The sequence below is a fragment of the Prionailurus viverrinus genome, chromosome B1 (genome assembly GCF_022837055.1).
Source record: "Prionailurus viverrinus isolate Anna chromosome B1, UM_Priviv_1.0, whole genome shotgun sequence".
Classification (NCBI taxonomy): domain Eukaryota; kingdom Metazoa; phylum Chordata; class Mammalia; order Carnivora; family Felidae; genus Prionailurus; species Prionailurus viverrinus.
This window is the reverse complement of record NC_062564.1, coordinates 55590975-55605912: the sequence shown is the minus strand read 5'-3', so window position 1 is coordinate 55605912 and position 14938 is coordinate 55590975. Positions and strand designations below refer to the sequence as shown.

The 14938-nt window shown below is 36.7% G+C and overlaps 1 protein-coding gene across 1 annotated transcript in view; it reads left to right on the top strand.

The window, feature by feature from the left end:
* Window positions 1–14938, top strand: part of GALNTL6 (polypeptide N-acetylgalactosaminyltransferase like 6) — a 1204077-nt gene that overhangs the window by 1096169 nt on the left and 92970 nt on the right. The window lies entirely within an intron of this gene.

Genomic DNA, 14938 nt, shown 5'->3' with positions numbered 1-14938 from the left:
AGGCTTTAGTATGTATAGAGTTTCTGTGTTCCTCAGAGTTTGATTTCCATTCCTTAAGGAGGGATTAATTATATTAATTCTTGTTTTTAATTGCTTCTAAGCACTTTCACATACATTATATTTAACCTTCACCTATACCTTCTTCGATTGGTATTCATATCCTTATTTTGTAGATGAGAAAACTGAGGCTTGGCAAGGTGGCTTGTTCACGCTCAAACGAATGATGGAGGAGGCGGTTTAAGCCTGAGTCGTCAGAATGGATGTCCAGTACTCCCCCTGTCCCCCTTCATGGCGTATAACAGGATACATAAGTCAGATGGAGAAAGGGGGAAATACGAGATGGGGAGAGGTGGTTGCCCAACCTCTGCTCTCTCATTTGCAACTAGAGCCAAGACTGCCTGAAATTTTACCCCATCCTCAAAATTCCACATTTGGCCAGTTGCAAGATGCTTTTTCAAATACTGTTTTGAATAAAACCTTTTTCATAGGCTAAATGGAAGGATGCCTTTTAGAATGTTTTCATACATATTCGGGAGGAAGTCACAATGCCTTCTTGAATAATCCTGACAATTTCTCTGTTTTCCATGTTACTTTCTTCATAACTGGGTTAGTTTTATTCACCACAGTATGTATCTACCACTGCAGAGATGCAAAATCTAGAAAAAAAAGTGTTTTTGCTATGTCCCTTTACACAGTATTCTCCTAGGAATCGAACCCTGAATTATTCATTTGGTTTTTTTACTACTAAGGCGTCAATAGATAACTATTTGGATCTTTTATATAAAGCTCAATAAACTCACAAGCTTCTTTAAAATATAAACCAGTTCATCAGGTTTCATTACAATACCAATCCCACCAAGGCAGAGTTTCTTCTGTGCTATTTGCGACTACACTCCCAGCACCTAGAACAAGACTTGGCAGGCACTCAACAAATATTTGTTGACAGGACTAATTAATAAGAAAAAAAAAAAAACTAGAAAATGCTACAGGCCTGTCTTACTAGAACTTAACAATGAAGTACAAAATTTTTTCTTTAAAAAAATTTTGTTAACGTTTATTCATTTTTGAGAGACAGAGTGCGAGTTGAGGAGGGGCAGATAGAGGGAGACACAGAATCTGAAGCAGGCTCCATGCTCTGAGCTGTCAGCACAGAGCCCAACACGGGGCTTGAACTCACGAACTGTGAGATCATGACCTGAGCTGAAGTCAGAAGCCTAGCCAACTGAGCCACCCAGGCGCCCCAAATTTTCATTTGTAGTGAATCTTCTTGAGGAAAGAGAATTGATTCTTATTCCATTTCTGAGATTGTCAACTGTATGCATTTTCTTAAGCCACATCCACAATCTTTTTTTGTAACAGTTTGAGTTCATAGTAATGAGGTTACATCACATACACCTTTTTTTAAATGTTTTATTTATTTTTGAGAGAGCACAAGCAGGGGAGGCTGCAGAGAGAGGAAGACAGAGGATCTGAAGCAGACTCTGCACTGACAGCAGTGAGCCTGATGTGGGGCTTGAACTCATGAACTGTGAGATCATGACCTGAGCCAAAGTTGGACGGTCAACTGACTGAGCCACCCAGGTGCCCCAGCATCACATACACCTTGAAGGGAAATAGTCATATTATTACTCCCTCCTCAAAAGTTTAATAAAGTACTCCATTAAGTAGCTATAAAAATATGCTATTTGAAAAAAAATCACAAAGCAATTACAGAGCTGTATCTTAGATAAGGACACATGATTTAATTTTGTCATAAGACTTAACACATATGAATCTCCAAATTCATTCAGGAAAACAACAAGAATTCACTAAAAGTTATAGCTTTGGGCACATATCACAAATCAGCCATGTGAGTATCATAAATCATAGCAGGTGAAACTACCCCAAAGATAATGATGTTGTCACTTGTCCCTCTCACTCACTCATATGCTCCCAGTTTGTGCCCCAATCTGCATCATTCATTCGCAGGATGGATGGAGTATGTGCTTGGTTTGTAGTCAAAATTAGAGTGTTCAAACTGGAAGGGAAAGTTGTGCTGATCCAGAGGGTGTGTTTTCAAAAAAATAAAACTGCTCATATATTTTCAAGAAAGAAATGAAGTACTTTTTCAAGGACTGTCAAATATAGGAAAGCTAGGGCTGGCCCATAAAATTTCCGGCAAAAAGTGAGTGTGCCTTCAAATGAAAAAAAAAAAAAGTCCATACTTCTGAATTTTAATCTTTTCCACTTAAATTTTACTTGAGGGCTCATTTTCAGTTTTTTTCTAAACTGCTAGGGCAATCAGAAAGTCATAAATATTGAAGTTCAACTGTCAGTCTAAGGTACGCTTCATGATATTTTAAATTAAAAAAATATATTAAAATGAAAAACAATTCTGATTTTTGTGGGAGAACCTCAACTACCTGCTACCCCTGCCGTCGTTACTAAATCAAAAATGATGAGAGACATTAAAGGTGTTTCAGATGCAGAGTCATGTCTATTCAATAGGTAGTTAATCTCTCCAAGCTCATTAGGAAATGAAGATGGAGATTTTAACTCTAAAGGCTTGTTTTCTTATTTTACAAAGCTCCTTTAATCCTTCAAAAACATGCACCTTTTATTTACGTACCTATGTAAACTGAAGATTCCAGCCGACCTCCAAACACACACACACACACACACACACACACACACACAAACACACATGTGTGAATAGCCTGCCATCCTCTAAATAGTTCACCAGTGTGTATTATTGAAATAAATTCAAATTATTAGTACCTTCTATTTACCTAGCATTACAGTCCGGTTGGAAGAGACAAGATAACCATGTATGAAACCACTAGAGGACAATACAGGACAAGTAGTTGTTCAAACATATTGTGAAGATACGCATTAGCAGAGGGGGCAAGAGGGGGATGGGGTACCAAAGCTTTTGAACTGAAAGAGGACCTTCGAGGATACTTCAATTAAATGGACGAATTTCATAGAATAGTGGTTCCCAAGCACAGAAGCAGTTCCTGGGCCAGTTTTCATCCAGCCTCAGTGACCTGAGAAAAATAAGTATCACAGAGCTACATATATTCAATTTAGTAATATCCTTTTTTGCAGCAATCAGAGGCTTTGGGTTTTTTTTAATGACAGAATACAAGATCGATTTTTATTAGTGCCCTTATTTGGCAAAAATAAAAATTAGCATCCCTATGGCAGTTCCCATAAAATGCAAAACTCCAGGATACGGTGACTTACAATTCAGCTTCATCTGGGAATCAGAGTTTTCACTCATCATGAATAAAACTATCTTACTGAGTTGGCTCCAGTGTTTGCACATTGGGCATTGTTGTGGCATCTTTTCACCAGGAACAAACAGCCAGTTCCTGAAAGAGGAAATGATTGTCCCTCTTGTTGTAGAAAGACTAGAACGTCCAAGAGCTGTAGTGATAGCTGTCCCTTCCTCAGGATGACACTGTCCTCGTCACAGAAGAGTGAGCAGCTCCTCAGTGAAAGGCCTAGCGAGCCTCCGCACAGGAGGAAGCGGCTGAGTGGCAGATGGGTGGAAGACCCTCCAAGAAGACCCTTCCTTCTGACAAGTTGTGACGTGAACCACTCGCTCTGTTGAAGGAGCAGCCATCACTGGCGGCTTGCAGACTTCTCTGTGAATGCAACTGTGTTTGGGGACAATCAAAGCCACTGGACCTGAGACCAGTGGCTTTATGAGCAGGGACAAGACAGAGGTGCAGAGCCATCACCTCATGGATAAACATACTAGCTGATTGCAGCACAAGGGTAGTCCCGCGGATGCAAGTTGGCCCAAGGGAGTTTCCCCAGGAGGATCCTAAGCCACCGGAGGGCAGTGTTGCAGGCTGGGAGTGGGGCAGTCCTAGAAGCTCACAGGCTGTCCTCCCTAGCTCCAAAGTTTGCAAGGGCTGCAACAGAATGCAGAATGAGGGAACTGCATACTTCTGTGGTTTGCCACTGACATAGTATTAACACTTTTTTTCTTTTCTAAAATGCCATCTTGGATTTTATGGCAACCGTCATCCAAATTTCGAGATACAGCTGTAAAAGGAAAGAAGTCAAACCCCATAAAAGTCCTGTTGCACTGGATGGCCTATAGAACTTGAAAATGTAACTCTCATTAGAAAGGGTAAGGTTAAATGTCAAGTGAACAGAGTGGAATTGTGAACTGAGACACCTCTGTCCTAGGCTTAACCCTCCTACCAAACTGACCCTTATGGGAAGGCTTGGAATGAACAGGAGCAGTTGGAGTGGAAGGGCACAGGCTCCAGCATGAGCAACAATACCGGTAGGAAGGAGCAGGCGCAGAGAGTGAGAAAGGACAGTTTGGGACCTGTGGAGCTACACTGGGAATGTACACTGGAGGCAGACTCTCTGGAGGGCCCTGTGTGCAGACCACAGTGTGTTTTTTTTATAGATTGCACTCACAGTTTTGGGACAGAAAATGCCAGGATAAAAATAAAAGGGGTAATTGGGCACCTGGGTGGCTGAGTCAGTTAAGAGGCCAACTCTTAGATTTGGCACAGGTCCTGATCTCACAGTTTGTGAGTTTGAGCCCTACGTCAAGCTCTGCACTGACAGGGTGGAACCTGCTTGGGACTCTCTGCCTCTTCCCTGCTCATTCTCTCCCTCTCTCTCTCTCTCACCCTCACACACACACACACACACACACACAAAATAAGCTTTAAAAAAATAAAAAATAAAGTAAAAATAAAAAAAAATAAAAGCGTTAAACAGATCAACCAACAAGTCAACATTAAGTGGGAGAAGACTAAGGGAAGTAACATTTTGAACACAAGAAGCATTTGTAAAGAAAATTTCCTGGAAGGTTTTTATTGATTTGCCATGCTGTGCAAGGAGAGAGAGGTCAAATGTGGTTAGGAGGTTTTCATCATAGCTTCTAAGAAAAAAATCATATCCATACAAAAAATGGAGACATGCAAAAGGGGAAGGGGGAAGATGCTGAGATTAGTTTTAGATAAGAAGGGTGATAAGCGAAACCCTTACATGAGTTCAGGGACGGCCAGATCCCAGAGACTTGCACAGACTTCCCATGTAGAATTCTGAGAGGCCACAAAAATCAGATTTTCTATACCAATAAATGTTCATTTCTGAAAAAAAAAAAAAAAAAGGAATTCATCATGCCAGGCACTGTGCTAGGCCCTGGAAGTATAAATGAAGAACACGATAAACAAAAACTTTAACTTCTGATAACTAACGACCCTGATTAGGACAGTCAGATGGTATTGACACAATCCAGCAATTACACGTAACAATCTAAACACCACGAGGGTGAGCTAAGGGTTAAATAAACATAACTAAATTCGCTATGAATGAGATCTGTATCTTATATACTTATTTGTAAACGGTTTTGTTTAGAAACAAATTATTGCAATTACAATTTTACGTAAGAGGAAGTATATCTCATATAACACATCCAGTGTTATTTAATACAATAACAATATATGTTCCATAGTAATAGATTATATTTAATGATCCTATAGGCCACACTGTGATCTACATCCAAGTTACAAATGTTTTTCACCTTATGTATTTACTTAGGGTTTCTTGGCAGGATGCAATGATCTTTGATGTTCTATGGTTATTATACTTCATGGGCATGAAGGTTAAACCTGACATCTGAGGGAGAACGGTGATTTTGCCTCTATCAGCTATGAAATGACTTCTTAACCTATATTTCAAGTTGTTTTTCTCCTGGTGTCATAACTCTGGTGACATCCAGTTCTTCTGACTCCATAGATCATCTCAGACTGTTGAAACTGGTTGGGGTGGAGAGAGGTAGAGGTGAGGAGGAGTAGGGGGGAGGGTTTCAGTGTGGAAGCCCAGTCACCCCAAATCAATTAGGGAGTGCTTCCTCATCGTTCACCCTGGCACCAGCTATCCTGGTCTAAAGTAGCTGAAATGGAAGAACACAAGATCTGACGTATGCAGCCCTCCCTTGTTTGTGTCAGAAAAATATATCAGTTGAGGAAAAGCTTTAGCAAGACCAAAATGACTACTTTGATATCAGAAAACAAAATCAGCAACAAGGCTATAGAGTATGGTGATGAATGGGAAATCTGCTCCCACAAATTGACCTTTCTCCCCTGATGATTATAAATCAGTTCACTCTCGTAAAACTGACCAACAAATAAGAGCTGTAACATGACAACCTTAGCCATCAACAGCAGCCAGCACCTCTTTCTATTTCTCTGAAAACTATAGAGTTCAGGTGCTTTATTTGAAACTATCATCGAGTTCAGGGACACAGTGGCCTATCATGGGCTTTCTCTCAAAAACCAGAAAATGATGAATTCTTCCCCAAAGACTCAACCTGCATTAATGGCTAGGACTTCCATGCAGAAGCAGTTCCTCTGAAAACAATAACTATATCTAATGCTTCCTTATAATATAACAAAAAAGATAATAAGGCCATCCAATACTTAGGGCCAGAACTAAAGTTGATTCACATACTGCAATCATGTGTTAGTTTCTCTCCCTTCTTGGCCACAGTTTAGAATATAATATCTTCTATTTATATGGAGCTTTTTATTTAAGAAGTCCAAGCATCTTCCATGAATAATATTTCATTATTCTTCATGAGAGTCTCCCTAAAAAACAGTCATAAGTTTATTATGTGACAATAATGATTCAGTAAACCATTAAGATATGGTGAGTCCATTGCATGCTATAAAGATAAGGGTCTATCCTCAACAAAGACTCAGGCTAGAGAAATTTCTCAGTAAATATTTATTAATTGCCTACTATGGAGATGCACTGAGCATGCTACGTGTCTTAAGCCAGTAGCATTGAGCCCTTCCTGTTAGATCAAGCCATCCCTTTGTAATAGAATGTCACATCACCCAAGCACATTGCCCCACACTGGAGATAAGTTTCTGGTACACAACACCAATAGAGCACTCATACTCATCCTTTAATGATGTCCCATTTTTAACACTTGACATTTTATGCTTGCATTGCATAAGAGGAAAACAAGGCAAAGTAAAACTACTCTGCCAAGGACCTAGAGAGAGGAGATGGGAAAACATGGAACACAAACTTATGTCTCGCTGCTTGGCCCTTATTTGTTCCCTTAATTCCTAAACCACTGGTATCAGAATTTTTTTTTAAGTATCCACTTTTTTTCATCTGTTTGCTTAACAAATAACAGCAGAATCACACATTGTCTTTAAAAATTTTTAAACAATATGGAGGTAAAACATGGAGTGTTCATACCAAACCTAAAGACTCTAAATTTCTTTCTCATGTGAAAAATATCATGAAAAGAACATGTGAGGGGAAGACAACAATATTATTTTGAAACTCAGCAATTTTCCACAAAGCTTCTCAAAACTAACTTTTAGTTCGGTTTTCTTCCTATTTATTTGCTCTACATATTGCCCCCCAAACTCCCACAGATGCTATCATCTTCCCAACATTAAAGCAGTCTGCTCCGTTTAACTGTTCCAAATATCCCTCAGTGCTTTCCCAAGTTTAGCTCAGCTATGACTTGTGAATCAAGTATCTAACACTTTCTGAGGTGCAAAACAGAGCTTGGAATTGAGACAAGTAATCTCTAAACCATAAGGACAAAAGTCAGCATTTCCTGATCTATCTAGTGAGGACCAGCATTTTTCATGAGTTTTTTGTTGAGCCTATTGGCAGATTTTATAAAGTAAATATGGTTTATTTAAATGGGGATCCTAGGTATTGACATGACAATTAGCTGTCATGAGTAATCATACTCTTACTTTGTCATTCTTAACAAAATTAAAATGGGAATTATTTTCTGTTTCCAATGGTACCTTTTCCAGTCTGCTTTTGGCTACTCCTTCCCCTACCTAAAGTACCTTGGCACTTTATGTTGTTAGTTAGCATTTATACAGCTTTCTTTTTTCAAAGCACTTGAGAAACTACATGGTGAGCCCATTTGTGGGCTAGGGGGGAATTATAATTGCATTTTTATCATTATCCCCATTAGAACTGAACATTTTCACAACTCCACTGGAGCCTCAGAAAAGAGAAAGCTTGCTTAGATAAAGTAGGCCCCTGCTGCTATAAAATTAAGCTACTGAAATTTAAGCAAATTTAAATATTTAGCATGCCATAATCTCAATAACCAAAAATGCAACTCTTGCAAGAGGGAGCTGGGCTGGCTGCTTTATAACTCCACCTTTCAGGACCCCAATGGAATGAGGAAGCCACAGGAGTACCTGAATAGGAGGGTCTCATTTTGTGGAATTAGATTCTTACCGTAAGATGTGTAAATTCACAGTGGCACTGTGCTTCAGGCCTTTGCCATTTCATTTCCATTCTAATTACCTTTGTTTCTAATAGTTTCTTAGTTCATAGCAAGAATTCCATTTCCAGGGAAATTAATGTACAACATGGCAGCCATAGTCAGTAATATTATAATACATATTTGAAAGTTGCCAACATGGTAAATCTTAAAAGTTCTCATCAAAAGGAAAGAAAATTGTAACTTTGTATGGTAAATTGATGATAACTAGATTTATTGTAGTTATACACTTTCCAATGTGTGCAAATATTGAATTATTATGTTGTGTACCTGAAACATAATGTTATATGTCAATTTTACCTTAATAAGAAAAATCTATTTCCAATTTCAGTTCCAGCCCAAGTATATCTCCTTTTGACGTTACATTTGAGATGAAAAAAAAAGTTCCATTTGATATTCTATAAAGTGAGAAATGGTCAAAGCCAACTGCCAGCTTTGTGGTTTCTGGATGCTTTTAGTGTTCTAATTCTGAAAACAGTTTATAAAAATAAAATTTCACAGATGACCTAAACTTTTAACATATAATTTCCAACCTAAGGACCCTACATGAGCTACTAAAAACATATAGGGTTTTTTTTTGCCTGTTTTGACAGTATGATAAATAAAACAGGGTCTACTAATAACAAATGGAATAAATACTATAGCAGCATTTAGTTTAACCACAGTTGGCTTGTGGTGAATGTTCGTGTGATGTAACAAAACGTTTGATATTCTCTTTGGTTGATGGTTGGAAGTGCTGGTTGCGATTTATTTTTTAAAAAAATAGCAATTGTGGGGTGCCTGGGTGGCTCAGTAGATTGAGCATCCAACTTCGGCTCAGGTCATGATCTCGCGGTCTGTGAGTTCAAGCCCCATGTCAGGCTCTGTACTGACAGCTCAGAGCCTGGAGCCTGCTTCTGCTTCTGTGTCTTCCTCTCTCTCTGCCCCTCCCCCGCTCAATCTCTGTCTTTGTCTCTCTCTGTCAAAAATAAACATTAAAAAAACTATATTTAAAAAATAGCAATTGTATTAATAATAATTATTTACCAATAAGACCACACTGCCTTTTATACTCAAATTAATTGTGATAGCATGAGATTCCGTGGGCTTGATTGCCAAAAATAAGCACCCTTCAGATTATCCCCCTGATGTCTCTAGACCTCCCCAAAAGTCTTCCTCCCACGTGCTTACATACCTGCTTGTCAGATGCAGTACCCACTCTGCCTCACCCATGACTTGTTTCTTCTTTGTGCTCCCACTTGCCCCTTTCTTGCCTGTGAAGCTACTGGAGAAGCCATACGTCTTCCGCCATTCACAAGAAGAGCATCAACAGCTCATGGTGCTGTCTCTAGAGAAACCAACACTTCAGTTCTCAAAGTACCAGAACTTACCTGGGTCCTGGATAAACTCAGGATGGTTGTCTTTTAGCTATGGGCCATTCACCCTCACTTGAACACTAAAGACTTCTGTTTGTATTAAGCTTCCTTCAATAATTCCAATAGCTATTGGTTATCTCCACTTCCTCCAAATTTCAGAAAACTAATGATGAAAAATAAGTCCGTCATATTCCAATCCTCAATCTCAGCCAAATACAGTTTTAGGGGATAAAAACATATAAAAAAAGACAAAACAAAATAGAAACCATACTTTCACTTTTGTCCCATCATGCCATGTTTTGTTTCTGAGGCTAGGTCACAAAGGCACGGCTGCTTCCACCTTGTTCTCTTGTGTGACTTGATTTGGGGAAAACAGTCATCACATCATGATGAACACTCAACAGCCCTGTAGAGGCCCATAAAGAGGAAAATTGAGTTCCACTACCAATAACAAGTACCAGTTTGTCAAACATGTAGCCACCTTGGAAGATCTTCCAGCCCCATTCAAGGCTTAAGATAACTGTTGCCTGGCAAAATCTGGCTGAAACTCCTGAAAATCCAAGCCAGATTGCCCAAACCACTCCCAAGTTCCTGACCCACAGAAACTGTGAAAGATTTTTAAAAAAAGGTTTATTATTGTTTTAAACTATTCCATTTGAGAGTGATTTGTTATATATTGATAGATAAGTATAATACATCTATTTCTGTTTAACAGTTCTTCATCAGCAGCAATCCCCCCAACTTTATCTTTAAGGGCCCTGATTACCTAAGCTGACCCAACTTAAGCTTAAACATTAGGCAAGGTTATGCCTCAAAGACACTATCAATAGGTAAAACAGAGTGAAAAGGCAACTCACTAAATAGCAGAAAATATTTGCAAATCATATATCTGATAAGGGGTTAATATCCAGAATATTTAAAGAACTTCTACAACTCAACAACAAAAAAGCAAAAAAACCTGATTTAAGAAATGGGAAAGGGACTTGAAAAGACTTGTGTCCAACGAAGATTATACAAATGGCCAATAAGCATATGAAACAAGATGTGCAACATCACTAATCACTGGAGAAATACAAAACAAACCCACAATGAGATACCACTTCACACTCATTAAGATGACTATTATTTTAAAAACAAACAAAAAACCTAGAAAACAGAAAACAGTGAATGTTGGAAAGAATGTAGAGAAATTAGAACCCCTGTACATAACAGAAATGTTAAATGTTGCAGCCACCATGGAAAGCAGTATGGGGTTTCGTCAAAAAATTAAAATTAAAATTACCATATGATCCAATGATTCCATCTCTGAGTAATACACAAAAGAATTGAAAGCAAGTACTCAAGCAGATATTTGTACACACATGTTCATAGTAATACTCAAAACATAGAAGCAACCCAATGTCCATTGATAATAAATGGATAAGCAAAATGTGGTGTATACATACAATGGGTTATTATTCAGCCATGAAAAGAAGGAAAATTCTGACAGATACTACAAAATGGATGAATATTGAAGACATTATACCAAGTGAAATATGCCAGTCACAAAAGAATGAATGCTTCATGATTCCTCTTATATGAAATAGCTTACATATTCAAGTAGTAGAAAAGAAAATAGAATAGTGGTTGCTAGGAATTGAAGAATGAGGAAATGAGGAGTTATTGTTTAATGGATTTAGAGTTTCAGCTCAGGAAGATGACAAGAGTTATGGAAATGGATGCTGGTGATGGTTGCAAAACCATGTGAATTTTTTTTGAGGAAAAATTAAGGTGTTTCGTTTCTTTGTAAAAATAGTCATCAGAAGTAGCTATCCATTCAAACTGTATTTCACATAATTTATGCTGAAGAGTGAGCATTTTTTCTATGCCTTGGCAAATTATAATATTTCTTTTTTAACTTTTGGGTCACCTTCCAATATTTTATCCCTTATACTTTCAATGCTGTAAAATATCTACAATAGTTCCTATGTTTTTGCTGGTGTCACTTTCTCTGGGACTACCTTATCCTTTTCATCATAAGCATTTTCCTCATTTATGAAAATAAATATACTCTGGCTAAATTCCCTGGCTACATATCTAGAGTCTCTCAAATGGCAGCAGTGTTAACATTTCAATGAACAGTCATTTCTCCTAAACATTCTATTTGAATTTCACTTTCAGCATTATCACTTTTTGCTTCTTTACTGCTCTTTCGTCTTTGTTAGTCAATTGTCTCATTTTGATTATCCATTATTGTAAAATGTCATGCCGTGTTTATCTATAGAAAATAAGGATGCAGCACAACTATGTGCTTTACTGGCTATGTGTGAACTAAATAGCAGATGTGCAATGATCAATCACCAGTACACTTTGAAAGAAGTGATGTAATTTGTCATTGATCATTGTATGCATTTATTAATTACATAGTGATTTGTGGTTTGAAAAGCTAACAGTAACACGTTTGTTATGCAATTACTCACAGTTAACATACCATAGCAACTGAAATCTGAACTGTGTTGTTGGAAGCATGAGAATGTTTTTAATGCCAACTGAACTGCACATTTAAAAATGGTCAAAAGGAAATTTTTATGTTATGTATATTTTACTGCAATAAAAAAAGTAGGTAAGCCGACTCGAAAATTTATCGAGTAATGCAAAGGACCTAAGACAGCCAAAATAACATTGATAAAAAACAAAGTGGGAGGACTTATATCACCCAATTTTAAGACATTAAAAAATTACAGTAATCATGGTAGCAGTATTGGCAACAAAAGGATTAATGAAAGAAAATAGGGTTGAAATAGATTTTTGCATACAGTCAAATATTTCTAGAAAAAAAAAACAAAGAAGAAAAATTGTGAGGTTGGACAGCTATGACACCATAGGCACTTATACCTAGAAGAATTGGATTTCATTGAAATTAGAGTCTCTTACTCTTCAAAAGGCACTGTTAAGAGAATAAAAACATAAGGTACAGACTGGGAGAAAATATTTACAAATCGTATTTCTTTATAATGTAGTTTAAAATCAGGGAGCATGACGCCTTCAGCATTATTCTTCTCCCTCAAGATAGCTTTCACTATTCAGGGTCTTTTGTGGTTTCACAGAAACTTTAGAACTGTTTGTTCTATTTCTACAAAAAATACCATTGGAATTTTGATAGAGATTGCATTAAATCTGTATATTGCTTTGGATAGTATGGACATTTTAACAATATTAATTCTTCCAATCCAATCCATGACTATATCTTTCCACTTATTTGTGTCTTCTTCAATTACTTTAATTAATGTCTTGAGGTTGTCCATATACAGATTTTTCACCTCATCAGTTGAACTTATTCATAGATATTTTATTGTTTTCAATTCAATATTAAATTATACTGTTTTCTTAATTTCTCTTCTCATAGGTTGTTATTAATTATAGAAATTCAACAGATTTCTGTGTATTGATTTTGTTTGCTGCAGTTTTACCGAATCCATTTATTGGTTCTAATGGTTTTTAATGAAATTTTTATAGTTTTCTATGTATAATATCATGTCATCTGCAAATGGCGACAGTTTTACTTCTTCCTTTCCAATTTGAGTGTCTTTATCTATTTTTTTGCCTAATTGCTCTAGCTAGTATTTCCAATACTGTGTTGCATAAAAGTGGTGAGAGTGAGCATCCTTGTCTTGTTCCTGATCTTAGAGGAAAGCTTTTCAGCTGTTTACCATTGACTATGATGTTAGCTGTGGGTTTGTTATATATAGATTTATTATGTTGAGGTAAGTTCCCTCTATACCCACTTTGTTGAGAGTTTTTATCATAAATGAATGTTAAATTTTGTGAAATGTGTTTTCTGCATCTATTTAGATTATGATATAATTTTTAGTTTTTATTTTGTTAGTGTGGTATATATCACATTAACTGATTTATAGATATTGAACCATCCTTGCATCCCTAGAATAAATTCCACTTAATCACAGTGTGTGACTGTTTTAATGTATTGTTGAATTCAGTTTGCTAATATTTTATTCAGGATTTTTGCATCTATGATCATTGGGAATATTGGCATCCTTGTGGCATCCTTGTCTGGTTTTGGTATCAGGCTTATACTGGCCTCATAAAATGAGTTTGGAAGAGTTCTCTCCTCTTTTATTTTTTTGGAAGATATTGAGGATTGCTATTAATTCTTCTATGAATAGAATTTACCAGTGAGGCTGTCTGGTCCTGCACATTTTTGGGTGAAGGGGTTGACTAATGTTTCAATCTCCTTACTAGTAATTGATCTGTTCAGATTTTCTACTTCATCAGGGTTTGGTCTTGGTAGATTGTATCCATCTGTCCATTTCTTCCAAGTTTCCCAATTTATTATTATTGGGCATATTATTGCTCATAGTCGTCTCCTATGAGCCTTTTATTTATGTGATACCAGTTGTAACTTCTCTTTAATTTCTGATTTTATTCCTTTGACTCCTCTTCTTCAATCTTGGTGAGTCTAGCTAAAGGTTTGTCAATTTTTATTATCTTTACAAAGAAACAGCTCTTAGTTTCATTGGTCTTTGTACTATGTTTTTAGATTCTATTTCATTTAGTTTGCTCTGATTCTTACTATTTCCATCCTTTTACTAACTTTATGTATATATTTTTTTCTTTTTCTAGTTGCTTGGGGTGTAAAGTTAGGCTATTTGAGACTTTTCCTGTTTCTTCAAGAAGGCATTTATTGCTATGAACTTACCTCTCAGAACTGTTTTTACTGAATCCCGTAAATTTTAGTATGTTACCTTTCAATTTTATTTGATACGATATTTTTTATTTCTCTGTTGATTTCTTTGACCCATTGAACAACCCATTGGTTGTTCAGTAATACATTGTTTAATCTTCAAATATTTGCAAATTTTCCAGTTTTCTTTACATACAATTATTTTTTAGTTTATACCACTGTGGTTAGAGAATATGCTTGATATGATATCAATCCTCTTAAATTTCTTAAGACTTGTTTTGTGGTTTAACATATGATCTATCTTAAAAAAATGTTCCAAAAAAAAAAATGTTCCATGTGCACTAGAGATGTCTGTCTTGCCACTTTCAAATGGAATATTCTGTAAATGTCTATTAAGTCTATCTAGTCTAAAATGTCATTTGAGGCATATACTTCCTTATTAATTTTCTATCTGAATTATCTGTTGAAGTAAGTGGAAATTAAAGTTCCCTACTATTATTATATTGCTGTCTATTTCTCTCTTCAGGTCTGTTAATATTTATTTTATATATTTAGGTGCTCTTATATTGGGTGCATAAATATTTATAAATGTTATATTCTATTGGTGGA